We start from the raw sequence: 19418 nt of genomic DNA, 5'->3' as shown, positions 1-19418 counted from the left end.
TTGTGTTTTACCAGCATTGCAAATTTCTGTGCTCCCTCCAACAAAGTGGCATGCAGACACAGTGGCGGGTTATGTACAATCTCGCTTTTTTCTCTTTGGAACTTCTATTCGCGGGTGTTTGAATTCTTCCTCTCCTTTGGTGGGAAGATGCAGAGGCTTCCATGACTATATTCCCTCTGCAACAAGACCCTTTGCCTTGTTTCTCTCAAATTATGGAGAACCTTTCAGGTAAGAAATTTGTGCGCGAGTCTCTAAATTTTGTATCAGGTTCTTTTGAAATCATTAATTAGCTGTTGAAATAAGTAGATGTGTGAATACTGGAGTCTGCCAACCTTTTAGCAATGAACTGACCCGGGACCCTTGTTCTCTGCTTCCAAATGCTTTCTTGTCCAGCATTCCAGGTTTGTTGTCCCTGAACCTACACTTCTATTGCCTTGATGTATTAGCAAAAAGACAAGGGCCATGTGTTTTTAAATACAATGGTCTACCCCTACTTTTCAGTCTCATAAACCTTATGTCTTTGGCATCAGAAGCTTTTTATCTGGTTATTGGGTCCTCTTTACAGTCTGAATTTTTCTTGCTTCACTGCTTTACAACAGGCACAAAATTCTAGTAGTTAGTTTTGGCAGGATATTATATTTTGTGGTTTTCCCGTAGGTTGTGAATATCTGTTTCTATTTTGCAGGGTTACAAAGGCATTTCTCGTTTGTCCATGGACAGTTCTGATGCTGTCTGTACTTGATGCGTAAGACTGTAAGAGAGCAATAATGTATATGATCAGCTCTCGTATTTCTGTTTCGGTCATAGAACAAGTAACAAATGCAGTTTTGTAATCTTTGTTCTGTTCTGTTTCGATACTGCATGATCTGTGCTTGTAATCTTGACTTTTTTACTACTTGATTTTTTCATGTGGAAGTTATCTGTGCTGCCAAAAGAAGGGGGGGGGGGGGTGGGGAAATGACCGTTGTTCCCGTCTTCTAAAATGCATGTGGGTTGTTTGGCGGTGCAAATTTGAGTTGCGGGAATAAGCTTTCTCAGAAAAAGTTGTGACTCTGTTGCCTAAATATTACCTCTTCGGCTCTCCGGAAGTGGGAGCCTTGTGCGCACCGCTACCCAGGTTTGATGTCGGTCATTTTTTTTTGCATTGGCCTTGCTCGTTGTGTTACTTGAATTTGCATGTTCTTATTTTCTGCTTTAGTACCTAATACTCTCTTTAGTTTTTGTCTCATTTCATTTACTTAATTTACTTTACAATTTTAGCCCTTCATGGGAAATGAAGTCGTTGGATAGGTTTTTTAACTCTTAAGAGAATGATCCAGTGATGAAGTTGTTTTTTAGCCTTGTAATCGTTCCAATTTCTGAAGCTCTATCAAAATAGATAGAGCTACTTGTGGAATTGAAGGGACAACTGAGGAGCTTTTCATTTTATATTCTCAGTTTTCTTGTTATGGTTTCATAACCGTCAGACACTCAATGTAATACTTTTCTTGCTATTTCTTTCCAGGTTTTCTTGCTCGTTGTGTTAAAAGTTATATTTTCTCCAATGTTTTTACTTTCTTACTCGTAAAATTTAATTGATCAATTGATTTGTGAAAGTTATTTAGCTGTTGGATTTGTGGTATGGGGTAAAGCTATTGGTTTAGTACTCTCGGCATTGGTTGCATCGAGGACTTTCTGGATGATACAGAGCATAGGGTGAATGTGAATTTCTTTTTACTAAGCCTTTTGCACTGTGGCACAGTTGGCATACATTTGTTGTATTTAAGTACCCAACTAGGAGACAGTTGATTAAACACTTTCATTTCTTAGTGATTTCTGGATCGTAAATCTATTTTAAGTTCAATTTTTTTTTTTTTTTTTTGGGGGGGGGGGGGGGCTGTTCATGGTGCTTAAAGTGTGAATTAATCAATTGGATGCCAGTTGCTCAATTTCTTTTTTTCGTTTTAATTGGCTTATTGAACCTAGAGAATCCTGTGTAATTTTGGTAAGAGTGAGAGATTGCATCAGTCGGATTAGTCAGTGATGGGAGTGTTCGGGAAGATTCTGATCTATATCTCGCATTTAGTGTCTTAGGACACGAGCAAATTTACCAGTAGGTAGATTTGTGAAGATTGGAGGCTGCCAAGCTTTTAGCAGTGAACTGGACTCGGGGACCCTTGTTCTCTGCTTTTAAATGCTGCCCTGTAAGCCAGAATTCCAGGTTTGTTATCTGCTGAACTCACCCTTCTATTTCCTTGATTTATTAGCAAAAAGACAGGACAAGGGATATGAGCGGTTTACATCTGTGCTAGTGTCTTATAAACCCGGTTAACACCTGACCAGGTGACCTCGCGAAGGACAATGGTCTGGCCCCCGTTTTAGTCTACTAAACCTTAGATGTCTTTGGCTTCAAAAGCTTTTGATCTGGTTATCGGGTTCTCATAATAGTCTTAATTTTGCCTGCTTCCACTGCTTTACAACAGGCACAATTTTTTTTTTATATTCCTAGTTGTTTGTTCTTAGGTTGTGAAATATGTGTATTCCTAATTTACGCAGATCCCAATGCATTTTGTCGCTTGTTTCTGGACAGTTTCTGATGTGATAAGTGCTTCATGCGTATGATGGCGAGAATGTATAAGATCAGCTCTCATATTTCAGTTTCGGTCATAGAACAAGTTAAAAATGCAGCCTTGTCAGATTTGTTCAAATCTGTTTCAATTCTGTATGATCTGTGCTTGTAACCTTGAACTTTTTTGATATTTGCTTTATGACATGGAAGTTGTCTTTGCTGCCAAGAAAAGGGGAGAAAAGACAGCTGTTACCGGCTTCTAAAATATTCACGGGTTGTTTCGTAGTGCAAATTTGAGTTGCAAGAATAAGCTCTTCACAAAAAAGTAGTGGTTTTCTTGCTCTCGCTTCCTCATCTCCGCTTCTCCAGCCAATTACGATGTTTTGAATTTTTTCGATTTTTTTTTTCCATGGAAAATGGAGTTGTTGAATAGGTTTTTTCTTTACCGCCAACAAAATGCTCCAATGATGAAGTAGTTGATTTAGCCTTGTAATCGTTCCAATTTCTGAAGCTCTATCAAAATTGATAGAGCTAATTGTGGAACTGAAGGGACAACTGAGGAGCTTTTCAGTTTTTTTTTTTTGTTTTCAGTTGTTCAATGTACGAATAGTATTCCTGCTGTTTCTTTCCAGGTAGGCCTGTCAATGGACCGGATTCGATCCGGATCCGATCCGAAAAATCCGATCCGGATCCGGATCCGGATCCGATAACATCGATCCGATAATCCGATAATCCGGATCCGGTAATTCAATACGGATCCGGGTCGGATCCGGATCGGATCGGATTAAATCCGTTATCAATCCGAATCCGAACTTTATTTTTTTTTTAAATTTTAATTTTTTTTAAAAAAATAGTAAAATTTTTATTTTGAAAAAAAAAATGTTTAAGAAGTTGTATTTTTATTTTTATTTTTTATTTTAATTTTTTTAATTTTTTTTTCTGAAAATAATTTTTTTTTGAAAAAAAAAATTGTATTTTTTTGAAAAAAATATTTTTTTTTGGCTAAAATTTTGAAGTAAAAAAAGTTTCCGGATCGGATTCGGATTTTCGGATCGGATCCGGATTTTTCGGATTCGGATCCGGATTCTCACTATCGGATTTGAGTCTTATCGGATCCGGATCGGATTGTGTCTTATCGGATTCGGATCCGGATCTGTCGGATCCGGATCGGATCCGGCCCATTGACAGGCCTATTTCCAGGTTTTCTCCGGTCTGATGAAAATCAAAATCTGAAAGAGATCAAGCTGAATCACAATCTTAGAGAATGCATATAAATTGGGATCTACAATATCCATGTGTACATCAAGTCAAGTATATACAAGCAGTGGCGGAGCCAGGATTTTAATCCTGGGGGGCCGACTTAGTAGACATATATATATTTTTTATGGGAACTTACATTTATTATATCAAGGTTTTTACTTTCCAATTCATTACATTTGGACATTGAAATGATTCTTTAGGTTACATCAACTATCACGTGCTTATTTTTTATTTATGAAGGAAATTGAGAATGTAAAATAACCAGGGTTTTTTTTAATCAAATCGAGCCAAAATTATTAAGATTTAAAGTAATTATACATGAATAATTATCAATAAAATTTTAAATCAAATATATATAAAATAAAAATTTTAAAACTCGAACGCTCGGGGAGCCCGGGCCAGGGCCCCTCGGATCCCAACATAGCTTCGCCCCTGTATACATGTACGTATCGAGATTTTCATCGCTGGATTCCCTTAGCGGTTGTTGAACCATCTATTCAAAATGATTCCTTCGGCACCCATGTTTCTTTTTAGAAACTTAATTATTGTTTCGAAATTTTAGCACCTTTTTTTTTTGGTCATTTTCTTTTGCTATTTGGTACATAAATCGTCACGTTTGCAATCGATCACTCTCTACCCTTTTCGAATTTGTGAAGAATTGAATCATCGAAGGAAAGGAAAATTTAGAGGACCGACGACAATGAGTGTGCGACTGTGCATAGTGCATAATCATGCAAACGAAACGATTTTTTTTTAAAAAAAAATCATTGCAACCGAGATTGTTCATTTGGCAATTTCGGCAAGATTTCGCTGGTTGGATACAATCATGTGATGGTCGCAATTTGACGCTCGTTTTTGCTTGTATATCTCTCTCTTGTCGCCCTTCTGTTTTTTCAATCGGTCTCCCTTGTCATGCTTGAGACGTATGCAAGTTTTGGACAGACGATTGACCGTATAATAAGACATAGATGTCACTTGGAGGCTGGCCATGATGTCACTTCAAATTTAGTTTTTCTAAACTTTCACCCCTCTGAAATCGTTTTTGGCTATTCTTATGCGTGCCTAACGCATGAAGTCAATTGGATTCTTGAGTATAAAGTTATCGGAAAACCTACGGCCACCGACAAGTTATGGGAAAACCTACCAAACCCATGCCCGTGTCAAAAATATACGTAACAGACCTTCGAATTATAATGCCCGTTTATTAACACTTGTTTATTGGAGTAATAATTAATTTATTCATTGTTCAGATCCTTGCTTGCTTGACAAGTTGATTCAAACTCAAACACAAAAAACAAAGGGAAAAAAATCGAAATGGTCTTTGTAGTTTAGTGTTTGTGTCAACTTGGTTCCTACAGTTTGAATTAGCTCAATTTACATTCTGTAGTTTTCATTTTGTTCCAACTTGGTCCAATTCTGGAGTTTTGTGTTCTATAAAAGGGGTTCAGATATTTTTGAAAATGTTTGAATTTTAGAAAATGAAGTGAGTATTATTTAAAAAGGAACCGATGTTTTATTAAGCTGCCTACATATTTTCGGGTAAAGGAGAATCAGGTCTAGCCATAATTCGGGCCACAATAGGGGTTTAGAAAAGAACTTAGAGTCTCTACCAAGCATAGAGTTTAGGTGTGTTAGGTCACCTCTTGAATATCAAAAGAATAATTCAAGTATTTTAGAAAAAAAAAAAACGCAGGCTAGAGAACCCGGTTTTTAGAAAACATTGACTCCTTTTTTTGCTTTTTAGGAAAAATGCTTTAGGCCTACGAGGTTAGAGAAGAAAGAGTTCGGTAATTCACTAGAAAAGTGACCCATTTGTGTCTAGGGTTAACGAAGGCTAACGGCACTTAGTAATTGAACCAAGTTGGAACAAAATGGAAACTACAAAGTGTAAATCGAGTCAATTCAAACTGCAGGAATCAAGTTGACACAAACACTAAATTACATGGACTATTTCGGTTTTTTTTTCAAAAAAAAAAAAAAAAAAACTACAGTAGTGTAATTGGATGGGATAGCATTACATCTCATTTAATGATTATTTTCTTTAAAGGTAATCTTTAATGATTCGTAATGCTTGTTTTTTAAGTGACAGTGTGTACTCCACTTATGCAAAAAGACAAAGTTTAAAATTGAAAATTGAAAATTATTCACACTGGCATTAATATATGAGGCGGTTCTGGGGACCCCTAAAAAAATCCCAAACCAAACCAAATCGAGTCTTACATCCCAATCACTTGAGGTCGACTATATGAATCCGTTTCCTCTATTGAGTTCTGTTAAGGGTTACTTGTTCACACAAACCTATTATACTCATATATTTGCGCATTACAGCACCCCTAAAAAAAATCCCTCAAATTTTAATCTCATAGTTTTCGATCAAATTTTAATAATCCGAGCCGCTCAATGTGTTTAGAATGTGATTTTAAAGGTGCCGCGAGAAATTGGCAAAAAAATTAATCTGAAAGGGTTTGATTTGAGAAGTTTTTTATTGAACTGTTCAATAAAGTTCAATAAAAAACTATTCGGATGAAACTCTTCTCGGTTATTTTTTTTGCTGATTTTCTAGAAGGTATCCTTAAAATCACATTCTGATTACATTGAGCAGTTCGAATCATCAAAATTCGATCTGGAACTTAGGGAAATTTTTTAGAGGTTTTTTTACGGGTCTCTGGAACCGTCCCAATAGAGAGAGAGAGAGAGACAGACAGATTGCTTTATGTGCACAATTACATGATTCACATCTGAATATAATTAAGGAATCATCAAATTAAATATTAGCATTTCATGATAAGTACAATTAGGCTCAATTTTACGACGTCGGTAAAGAACGACTGACAATGCAACCTAACGTACATTTTCTATGTTAACTTCTGCCACATGCTTGGGAAAAAAATTAGGCCTACAGACATATCCGTCGCATCGAAAAGTTATTTAATACTTATGGGGCATGAATGAGAGGTACGTAATTGACTTCACATTTGCGTAGGCTTTACACAATAAAGAGTTGGGGCATGTACATGGGCATCAGTATTGAGGAGTTAGGGCATGTACATTGGCATCAATATTGGGCTGCTTTGAGGGAAAAGAGAGAGCTAAGAGCATGTACACCAGTATTGGTAAAATATCTTTTTAACTATTTTGAAGAGGAGAAACTCAAAAAATACCCTTGCACCAAATTAGGTAAAAGGGTAGATAAAATATATTTATGAACAGGACTTAGCCATTTTTACCTAAGCACTATTTACACTCTTTTTTTATTATTGTTTCTTTCTCTCTCTCCTCCCTCATTAGGGAAAAAAACTACTAATATAAAAAGAGTGAAAAAATGTATATTTTAATTAGTGTTAGATAAAATAGATAATATTGGTGTAATTATGAAAAAAAAAAGTTGATAACTAAAGTAGAATTGTGAACTATTCATAAGATAGTATACCTATTCACCGATAAACTTACTCTTAGACCTAAGAGCAAGTTTATCAGCATAGTTAAACAACCTTTAAAGCTATTTTAGCTAACTAAAGTGATAAATTTCCATCTGCACCAGAATAGGTAAACAGCAAGCTATAGTCCATTTCTTTACAGTGGTTCGCTTAATCTACCTAACCACTGTTCAGAAGGTACCCATTATTTTAATGTTTCATCTCTCTCTCTCTTCTACGGAATCCGCCCCTTCTCCTCCATTGCTTCCACCTCCGCAAACGCCACTGTCATCCCGGCATCACAATAATTAACGAAGCATAAGAGAAGGGAAAGAGGCAATGGAAGCCAAGATGGGGCAACTTCTTCAACTCAGTCGCCGCCTTCTTTGGCAGCGGAGACTTACCCTGGTCCAATCGCGATACCATCTCTGGCTGTGAGAGGGAAGTTGCAAAGGTTGGAAGTTGCAGAGGTTGTGAAGGGTGTCTCAGATGAACACAACAGTGAAAGCATTATGCGGTTATCATGGGCCCTTCGGCCCTTCCGATTAATGTGATACCATCTCTTTCGATTTGTAGAAATTGTTCAATTTGTTGCTTGAACTCAATTAACTCCTCCCCGAGGACTACACTTGTGGGATTCTAATTCTTGGGTGAATTTGAGAGAGAGAGAGAGAGCGAGAGGGGGGGGGGGGGGGGGGGTGTTGGTGTTTGGGAGACTGGTTGGAGGAGGGCTGGAGAATCGGGCTCGGATTGTGCTAGCTTCAAACCCAAAAATGGAATGAGGAAGAAGAACAAAAGAAAAGGAAAAATGAAGAAAAATAATATTTTAATAGATAATAGGTAAAATAAATAGTGTTGGTGTAGTTGTGAAAGAAAAAGTTGATAGTTAAATTAGAATAGTGAACTATTCACCATGTAATTTACCTAAGTATTGGTGTACTTGCTCTAAAAAGGAGGCCTACTACTACATAGGTAAAATACATTTGGCTCCCATGGATCGGCAAAGATACAGAAGAACTATTCATCATCAATTTATTAAAATATTATTCTTTCTCTATCTCCTCTCTATCACTCCCTCATTCTCTCTCTACCCCCTCTCTTTGTCTCACTCTAATAGTATATTTTATAATAAGAGAATAGAGAGATATAATAAAGAGGGAATGGTGTAAGATTGAGAGGAATTTGAGTTTGTAAAATGAGCGGTTTACATTTGTCCATTTGCTACAATCATGGTTTAGAGTTTAGACTGGCCATTTGCTACATTCAGTGATTTGGATTTGCTTGTCAACTTTTATTTGGATTTGCTTGTCAATTTTTACAGGACAGGGTTAATTATTTCCATTAAGAATTGATGATAAATCTAAACCATTAAATATGCCAATGAACGATTCAAATGTGAACGGTCTTCTCCGGTACAAAATAGAACGGGAGAGATCCAAACCCCTACAAGTGACCGTTGCATATAAAATTTTTACTGTACTTGTTTGGGGAGTCTAACATGGGGAAGTTGAACATTCTTTTTTTTTTTTTTGGTTTTGGTCAGACGGAAATTAAAGTTGAACATTCTGTCGCTTTATAAAAAAAAGAGTTTAAAATCTATCCACATTAGGTTTAAAATCCCAAGTTTTCTCCCATCATCAATGGGTTCCACCATGCGTATATTGCATTAATCTCAACTGTTTATTTTGTAGAGCTTACAGAGTAGTATAACTTCACAAAATATTAACTTTATCGGACATATATAGGTATATAAAAAATTAAATTTTAGTTTATAAAATTGATGGTAAATAAGTTCAATGTTAAACTATTTATGACCGTCTATTTTATGAATTAAAATTCAATTTTTGATGTATGTATCGATATTCGATAAACATGATTTTTAGCATAGTTGTCAATCCCGTTCCGTACCGGCCGGTACCGGCCGGTACGTACCGGATTTGAAGAAAACCGGTACCCTAACACCCCAATACCGTTCCGGATCAAATACCGGTCGGTACCGGCCGTTTCGGGAAATACCGGCCGGAAAACAGATACCGGAAATTCCGTCTGGAATTTTGCTGTTTTTTTTTTTTTTTTTTTTTTTCTGTTTTCTGGAACGCTATACAAAAAAAATTTTGGTTTTTTTTTTGTTTCCGTTTTCTGGAACGCTTTAAAAAAAAATTTTGGTTTTTTTTTTTTGGAACGCTTATTCTGGAACGTTTATAATAAAAAAAAGTTGCCGGTTTCAGAATTTTAGCAAAACGTGGGCTTAATCATAGTACGTGCGCAAGGCTCAAATCCCGAATTTGCACCCCCCCTGCGCGCGAATAACCCGTGATGCGCACCCGATTAATTGATTTCCGAATCAGTTTTTCCAAATTGCCTTTGGCCACGGCCCATTTTCCTGAGCGCGCGAGACCTCTTCTTGGATCTTCATTCACAAGTTCACTAGTGTGCAAAGTCATTTAAGATGGAAAAGAGTTTTGTAATAAGGCAATGTGGGACAAAAGGCAAATACATATGTGTTTTATGATAAATTGCATGGTATGGGGGAATTTTTTGAATTATAATTATTATATATATTGTAGTTGCGGTAAATCCGAAACGGTACCCGGTACCTGACCGGTACCGGTACGTACCGTACCAGTAGGAAAACCGGTACCCTGTCCGAAACGGTATTCAGAACTATGATTTTTAGCATAAATGTATTACTCTACAGGTTTTACAAGATAAATGATTCAGATTATAAAAGAAAATGCACAATTGAGCCTACAATGAGTGATGAAAACCGCATGAATTCAAGCTAAGGCGGAAAGAATATACTTAAACTCAAAAGACCTAAACACACTTGAAGTTTGTTCATACGCATATAGAGTCGTAGATTTGCATGCGTGTAAACGGAGCACAGTATGATCCCATTCCGCTCTCTCTACAAATTTTTTTTTTTTTAAACAAGAAAGTAATTTCAAATTCAAATATAACGAAAATAAAAAATAAATTTTTCAATTTTTTTTGCACCGTTTAAAAGATCTCAATAATATCTATCAAACAAAATCCATATTCGTAGGAAAATTATTTGCGTAAACACATAATTTTTGATCTTAAAATTTGAGAACTGATATTGGCACTCCAAAAATTGATGTATCAACTCTAAAATCAATGTAATTTCAAAGTCATTTTTTTTTATTTTTAAAGTGTCTCAATCAATTTTTGAAATGTCAATATCATTTCTCTAAAAAATTAACGGGAGTATCTTCTTTTTCAAAAAGTAAACTTTTTCAAAAAGTGAACAACCTCTACTACTTTTCGTAAGAAAAACGCCAAATCGAATCCAAATCCTTGTCGGCTTCCTCTGCACTTCCTCGTCTTCTTCGAAATTCACACATGACAATTCATTCCACCAATCAAAACATGTCTGACCCATAATCCCCAACTCTCTCTCTCTCTCTCTCTCTCTCTCTCCCCGCCCCTCTTCCTCCTCCTCTTCTTCTTCTTCTTCTTCTCCTCCTCTTCCTATTCACAGCCATGACCACTACCTCACAAACTCATCCAGCTTGCCTACCAACGGACTCAGGCCCGGTAGCCCCCACAAACCCATTACTCACCTTTCTCGAACAACTTCAAGAAACTGCACTCAAAACCTTAGGCCCAAAAAACTTCGACCCAAAACTCTACGTGGACTTGTCACTGAAATCGAACCTCTCCACGGCCCAAGCCGCTTTTAACGGGCTTCCAAGGGACGAGAACGGGACGGTGTCGTTTACCGATTTGGATTTTTTCATGCAGAGCTTCTTGAACGGAGCAGAGGATGATTTGGTGTACACAGAGCCGGTGGACTTCTCGCCGGAGCCGGAGGGGTTTTTGCCGGCGGTGGAGAATCCGGAGGTGAGGGAGTGGGCTTTGGAGGTGCATTTGCTGTGGAAGAGCTTGTGCCGCCGGCGGAGTTTTGGAGTCGCCGGAAAAGCATACTCTGATTGCCCTGCCGCAGCCGGCTATGATACCAGGGTCTAGGTTTAGGGAGGTTTATTACTGGGATTCGTACTGGGTTATAAGGTGAGTCTTGATTTTTCTGTTTGGTTTATGACATAGGAATTATCTTTTTCAACTGTTCATCCTTGGGCGCGGCCTGGAGTAGATATTCGTGGCTAGGTGTAATTCTATGCGGCCAGAAGTAGTTCTTCGTGGCTAAGAGTAACTATTGGCGGCCAGAGTAATTTTTCGTGGCCAGGAGTAATTCTCGGCGGCCAAGAGTAACTCTTTGTGGCGAAAGTAATTTTTTGCAGACATGAGTAATTTTCCGTGGACATGAGTAATTTGGAAAATTTAAAGGGTCAAATTTGACCCGTAAGATACCGGAAAAAGTAATTTTTCATAAATTTGCATAATTTATTATCGTGATATGCAGCCGAGATGCGAGGACTTCTAAGTTTATAACGTAGAGAAGTTAGGTCGAAGTTATATAATTCAATGTACCCAAAAAAGGGGAACGGTACACGTTTAACTTTCTATGTTATTGGTCACCTTAGCTAGATTATTTTGTCTCCATCTTGACAAGGCATAAGAATAATCACAAAAGGGCGTACCAGATTGATATTCTTGACCTAACATTTACCCAAAAAAAAAAAAAAAAAAACTATATTTCGCAATTTGATTGAACAAAGATGCTACATGCACAACGGTTGTGCAAAACATCAAATACAACCAATCTCCATCCGTCCATTGTTGTAATAAATTGTCAAGATTCGTTCAAACTTTTCTTTGGAAGAGTTCAACTTTTCATTGGAAGAGTTTTTGTAAAATCTAGAACGTTCAAACGCATCTGAACGGTTAGAATTTGTTACACAACATACACAACGGTTGTGTGAGACAACGGTTGTGTGAGTATTATTTCCGCTCAAAGAATTACCCTTCACGACGAAAGGGGATAACCTTTTACGGTTTCCTCGCAAAAAAAGGTGTGGAAACTTCAGATATTTTATGCAGTACAAGTTATTGCAGGTTTTGTAGGAAGATACTATTTGTTCTTAACTAAGTATTTCCCTAGTGATTATGTATAAAATCATGGTTAATTACCTACTAGGGTTGATGATTTGGTTATATCATAGATAGGACTCATTGAATCCAAGGATTGCATCAGTGAATTATCTTATTAATTAGCAATACTTTTTGAGTGGATTACAATCTACAAATTTTATAGAGCAATAGTTACCATATCCGATCACCGATGCTTGGTTATATGATCTACTAGGTGGTTAGTTAATGCATTATACTTGTGACCATGTGGGTTTTATTTCTGAATTGCGTAGTTTAAATTCATTATTTGTACGAGTTTTTAGTTACTTTCTTTCTAGTTTTCATTTAACGATGTTGTTCCTCTCAAGCATCTTGTTCACACCATAATCAATTTGTCGCACAGGGGGTTGTTAGCAAGTAAAATGTACGAGACTGCAAAAGGGATTGTGTCTAATCTAGTTTACCTTGCGAATGAATTTGGATTTGTTCTTAACGGTGCTAGAACATATTACTCTAGCAGGAGGTAATTCCCTCGGAACATTTTCTGTTTCACGTACATTCTGAAGTAATATAGTTCTATTCTCTTGTCTTAGATATTATTAATGGACTAGTTTGTCGAGATTTTTCAGCCAACCTCCACTCTTGAGTTCAATGGTGCATGATATCTACATTAGGACTGGTGACATGGACCTCGCGAAGGAGTTTCTTCCGGCCTTGGTAAAAGAACACGACTTCTGGAATTCAGGTATTAAGAATATAGTCTTTGTGTATGAATTTGTTTCGTGATATCATTCTAATTAATTGGTTTGTTGCCCAATGCTAGCATATGTAAGTTAAGTAATTGGTTCGATTTGCATTGGCTTACGCTGTTGCAGGAGTACACAGAGTGGTGGTTCGTGATGCTCAAGGACACAACCACACTTTAAGTCGGTATTATGCAATGTGGAACGAACCAAGGCCTGAATCTTCGACCATTGTATATCCTCTCTGGCCTATTAGTCTAAGGAAGAACTATATGTTTAATTGGTGTCATTTGAATGGTTCATGACAAAAATTTTGAAGTTTGAGATTAAAAAGTGTAATGCGTTTTTAGGACAAGGAAACTGCTTCCAAGCTTATGAATGATTCCGAGAAACGACATCTTTACCGTGAACTGGCTTCAGCTGCTGAAACTGGGTGGGATTTTAGCACAAGATGGATGAGGTAGTCTTTTCTCTTTTTTCCATTTGGGAGTGTTTGTCTCAATCATTTGGAAAGACAATTGTATAATCTAGTAATCTACATTCTATAGTACAGGATTTGCTTGATTTCTTGTTTCTTTGCAGGGATGCATCTGATCTCACAACATTGGCTACAACATCAATTATACCTGTGGATTTAAATTCTTTCATCCTCAAGGTTTGATTGAAAAGTCCGGTTAGAAAAGGCTTTGTTGGAACTCAGAAATTCATGTAATGTGATTCTGGAACCTTGTGTCAGATGGAACTTGACATAGCCTTCTTGGCGAATGTTATTGGAGACAGTACAACTGCTGCACACTTCATCGAAGCAGCTCAAGCAAGAAAACGGGCAATGAACGCTATCTTCTGGAATGAAGAGATGGGACAATGGCTCGATTACTGGCTTAGTGACAGAACTACATGCAAGGTTGGTGTCTCGTGCGATATCTATGCAATAGTACCAGTTATGAAGTTAAAAGGCGTTACCACTTTTCTAATTTTCACATGTTGATGCTTTCAGGAGGATGGTTACGCATGGGAGGCCTCCAACCAGAATCGGAATGTATTTGCTTCAAACTTCATTCCTTTGTGGATTGAATTGTTCAACTCAGGTATTGGACGCTTAATATCCAAGACGTGATTCGTTTAAAAGGCTATTAACAAGCTGAGCTTGTATGGTTGCGATTGAGCTCAATTTCGTTGATGTCATTGTGAAGGGAGAGAAACGAGCCTCATTGTAGGCTTGAAACTCTAGATATAGGTATAACTAGAATACCAAAGGTATAAGGAGCCTAGAGAACTCCCACCCAAAAAAATCATAAAAAGCATTGGGCTTTGTTTGAAGTTTGCCATTCCTTAACCCATTTGGTGGTAAAGGTTGGCCAGGACTTCAACTGTGAGCACTGAACTTTTTCAAATATCGGTCCTCTTGATGTTTTGTGTTCTGTCATGCATTTGTGATTTTCAATTTCATTGGGCCTGCACAATCTCGAGCTTGGTAGTTCTTACGTCTGGTTCATAAAATTGGACTTTGAAATCATCGTGAACCAGGCTCCTTTCGAATCCTTGCTGAGGAAATCTAACACTAGTAATAGTAGCTCCTGTTAATTCTAACGTAGGGCGAACGCAAGGAGTAACACGGAATTTATTGCCTTAAACTTGAGTTGCAAAATGAATCAACTTGCGGAAGTGGATCCATGTAGTCAAACCCAAGTTACTGGATTTTGTTGACTATGGCCCAACACTACGCAGGTTCAATTTTGGTCTTTCAAACAAACCAAGAATTACAAAGGCTGAAAGGCAGAGTTTCGGCTATGGAAAAAAACTTTAAGCTGCTTTAAACCTTTAGTACGGTTATTCTCATCTTGATGAGTTATTAAGAGAATGTTGCTGTTGAAATATATGAAGATGGAACATTGGTGGAGAAAGTTATGCAAAGTTTTCGAAGGTCAGGTCTACTCCGAGCTGCTGGGATCGCAACTTCTTTAACCAACACTGGACAACAATGGTAATTGACCCTTTCGATACCTTGAACAGATTGTAGTTTTTGACAAATTTGAGCAGAAGAGATGAAGCCAGATTCTATCATGCTTCCTACCTGTTTCATGTGACGTACCAATGATGTTTTGCACAGGGACTTTCCGAATGGTTGGGCCCCACTTCAGCACCTGATTGTTGAAGGCTTGGTGAGGTCTGGATCAAAGGACGCAAGATCCTTGGCTGAAGACATTGCTGTCAGGTGGATCAAAACCAACTACGTTGCTTACAAGAAATCGGGTGCAATGCATGAAAAATATGATGTTGAAAAATGTGGAGAATTTGGCGGTGGTGGTGAATATAATCCCCAGGTGAGGACTATATCACATCACTGCAATTTCATGTCCAAGAATTAAATCATAGTATCGAACTGGCTAATAGTTTTTTTTTTTTTCCGTGTGTGTGTGGAAACTGGCTACTTGATGAATATTGTTCTTTTTAAATAGATATGGATACGTTAATGTCATATCATAGATATTACGTCTCTCTAAAATATACCATGTTCTTTTCCACGTTACTTAGTATTTTGATCAAGAAACATGGTCATATGTTTGTAACACTGCTAGGTAACTTACCTGTTTCTCATGTGCCTGCTATGCAGACAGGATTCGGGTGGTCGAATGGAGTTGTATTGGCATTCTTGGAGGAGTTCGGATGGCCTCAAGACCTGAATATATATTGCCAGTGAGCAAGTAAATATTAACTCATTCCTTCTTTCATTCCTAGGATTATATGTACTAGTTTTACCATAAAAGAAGTAATTTCAAAAGCTGCCTGGAAAATTGAATTTAGTTATATACCAGGTTCTGGCTGCTGCCCCAAGAAAGAGGGCTGATGCATTGTAGATTGATCTTTGGGAGTGTGTGTGTGTGTGTGTATTTGTATTTATATAGCATCTCAATGTCTTCAAGCTCATTTTTGCTGCTGAAAGGAAAAATTAAAATCTGAGTGTTTTTTTTTTTTTTGGTCACTTCTATCCATTAACCGTTTCGCTCGACGACAACCATTTAAGTTTGTACTTGTTTTTTTTTTCTTGGCCAAAGTTAGTATTGTAGAATAGTTAAATTAGCAAGTTAGAGGAGTTGAACCCGTAACCTCCTTACTCCTAGCACCTAAGTGCACCTCTGATGCCGATGAGCCAAAGGCCTCTTGGCTTTTAAGTTTCTACTTTTTGCATCATCTTCATGAATTTTCCTGGGTAATGACAACTGATAGAAGACCACAGGAATTTGCTAGAACATTGCACTAATCAGAGGTGAAAACGTGACTATTGAATCAAGCCTTTATTTTCGTTTTAACAAATAACAAATTCCAGAACAAAGCCTGACTTTATTTATTTTGTATTTCTCAACCAGAAAACGCAATGCTCATGAGAAAGGCCTGAAGTTACACGTAACCTTTCTCTTCGTATTTTTACTAAAAGCATACATTAATACCTGCTCCGTCACCGCATGCGATGATTTTCCAGATTAAGCCAACAGAGTTAGTATTCTGATCATACTTAATAGTTTAATCTAGACTTTTAGTCAACACCATATAGATAAATTAAGATGAACAAAAGCTTAACAATAACAAAGTGCAGAAGATGTTGCACATAAGCCTGATTTCAAACTCTTATGCTAGTTTTGTGGATGAATGACATCACACGAGATCCACCATATGATTTAGGGGCCCTACTTAGTGGGTGTGCTGGTGGTGGGGCATTAACAGATCCTTTAAACCACCCTTTAACCCAAAAAAAAGCCTAATGTTTAGGAGGGATTAGCATGAAGTGTGGTGGTCAATTCATGCCAATGATATGAAACAGTCCAAAATGCTCAATTATGGACTAAATAAGAAAATTGCATAGCCATATAGGTACAGAGAAATGATCACTCGGCATCAACTAGATTCCAAACTTTGATGCCTTGTGGTTTTGGAAGTCTAACTGATTAGGAAACACAAATTTAGTTGGAATCAGGGTTGCAAAACGCAGTGTCATGATATGTATTTGTATCGGTGGAAGGATCATATATAGGTTAGTATCGGACGTCACATAAGTAGTTTTCACTATTGGAAGTCGAAAATCCATTCATGAAATGATGGACGATCATATCTCGAATCGATTCTTAGGTAGATATCGCTATTGGAAGTCCAAAATCCATTTATGTAGCGGCGAATTAATGGATAATTTTCTGAAGGTGGTTTAGTAATAGTATGATATTTAATGGAAAGAAGTTGACAACCTTAAACCATAAGAAACCAGTTAACAAAATGTTAAGCAATTGTAATCCCATGATCATCCAGAGAACAATATTCAAATCAAGGGGGGTGGAAAGATGATTAGTCTTACCAAAACCAAATTTAATTTTAGAGATTTGGAACCTGTATCAACTAACTTTAGAGAGGAGGGGCCCTAGCAAGATTCGGAGTGGTTCCCACGAAAAAGGGTTGCAATCATTGAGTAATGTAGGACTAAGAAATGACACCATCTAGGTGTGCTTTCGATAATAATAAAAATGGTGCACCCATAGATTTAAAAAAAAAAAAAACTATTTTTTTTTCATCATTTAAAAAACAAACTATGGGTACATCATTTGGTGTGCATAATACCAAATGTACACCAGATTGTGCGAGACCTATTCCAGAACAAAAATGCTAGGGGTACATATGAAATGTACATATTATGTACATATCAATTTTATGGAGCCCACCTCGGGTCCCATAAAGATGATTTAAACCACCCATTATTTTTAAAACATTTTTTTATGGAGCCCTGTAAAAAATCAGCACAACCCGATATTGGTAAGGATTTTTTCTTAATTTGTGGAGGCGAAACTACTTAACTGCTTAGTTTCGCCCCTACAAATTCAAAAAAAATTCTTACCGATATCAGGTTGAGCTGATTTTTTACAGGGCTCCATAAAAAGATGTTTTAAAAATAATGAGCAGTTCGGATCATCTTTGTGAGATCCGAATTGGGCCCCACAAAATCTATATGTACATTGTATGTACATATTATATGTACCAATAGCAGCACTCATCTCAGAATCCCATGCAAATGATTGGATCCATTCAATTTGTTTAAAACTTATTTTTAAGAGTCTCTATAAAAATCAGCTTATTTGGATACTGAAAAGGGCTTATTGAATTTCGCCTTTGAATTCACAAGGACAAAAATTAAATGAATCAATTAAGTCCTTGCCGATATCTGAATGAACTAAGTCTTTGCAAGCACCCCTGAAATAAAGCTTTAAGCAAATTGAACGACCCGGTCATTAGTATGGAACTCTGAAATAGTGAAATGGGTCTCACGCCGTATGGTATATATTTGGTGTACCCATAGGTGGGCTCTAGTTTTTTTTGGTTCATTTAGATTGGAAAAAGAGCGAGTGGCAAGAGAGCTGGAGCATATGCAGGCATACTATAATGTGAGATAATAGTCTGATGGGATTTGCTCTGCTCAAGGCATCATCATATTAGTCAAACAGAGTTGGCTAACAAAAAAGTTATATCAAATGTGGCGTGGGAGAGAGTGTAACGGGGACCCGGATGTGATTAACAAAAGCGGGTTGTATATATCCATATATATATCAGACAAATCCATGTGAAAGTGACTTTTGGCAGGGTGAATCTGAGGAAATGTTATTTCAGCCTTTGGTTCTGAAACTACTAATCGGACTAAGATGTACTGTTTCTCTTAAGATCGATTAGTAATAAGCAACAATTCAAGCCTTTTATGGCATATGACATCAAAACATGCGTGTCTAATTCTAGTGGAGTCGAACAAATGTGGACATGAACATTAGCAGAAGAAAAATCTCCCATTTGCTCTTTCACAATTGGAAATGGATCCTTTTCGGCTCATGTTTTAGACTGAATGAGACCGCTCCTATCGGGGCCGTTCATTAAGATATTGAACAACCCATTAAATTTCATGGCTTACAATACAAGTCTAAGCAATGGATCACAACTAATAACAAAGACTTTTTTTGCTTAATATCATAATCCATGTTGGACTTTTGTCAAATTGGCTACATAATCACTCACTACTCGAGGTACAGTATGCTAAGATCAAAAGGTACTTTAGTTAATATTGAATTAAAAGTGTACTTTAAGGTGTCATTCTCAAGATATCCCACGGGACAAAGAGAACAAGAAAAAGTTTTGGCGTGAACCATGAGGGATAGGAAAGAACCACTTTTTCCCTCTGTTTCTGGCTTAGTGGGAGGCTAGAAAAAAAAAATTTATAGAGAGGTCTATAGAAACTTTATATCCATCTCAAAGCCAATTGGCAATGAGTGAAGATGTCCCATATGTTATTAAGTGATCACCCATTCCACTCCCAAGCAATGTGGGATTCATTTCCTCAATATCCCCCCTCACGTGCAGCCGCGTTTGAGGTCTGTCACGTGTGGCCACTTTTGGGTCCTATCATCGTGCAGCCTTTTTGCTGGTCTGTCATCG

At 37.3% G+C, this 19418-nt stretch overlaps 1 pseudogene; it reads left to right on the top strand.

Annotated features, from left to right (window-relative positions):
- The first annotated feature begins 10516 nt into the window (after positions 1-10516).
- LOC131334030 (probable trehalase) lies at positions 10517-15931 on the top strand (annotated as a pseudogene).
- Positions 15932-19418: the final 3487 nt, after the last annotated feature.

This window comes from Rhododendron vialii, chromosome 7a (assembly GCF_030253575.1).
Source record: "Rhododendron vialii isolate Sample 1 chromosome 7a, ASM3025357v1".
Classification (NCBI taxonomy): domain Eukaryota; kingdom Viridiplantae; phylum Streptophyta; class Magnoliopsida; order Ericales; family Ericaceae; genus Rhododendron; species Rhododendron vialii.
This window is presented reverse-complemented; position numbering and strand designations above follow the sequence as displayed.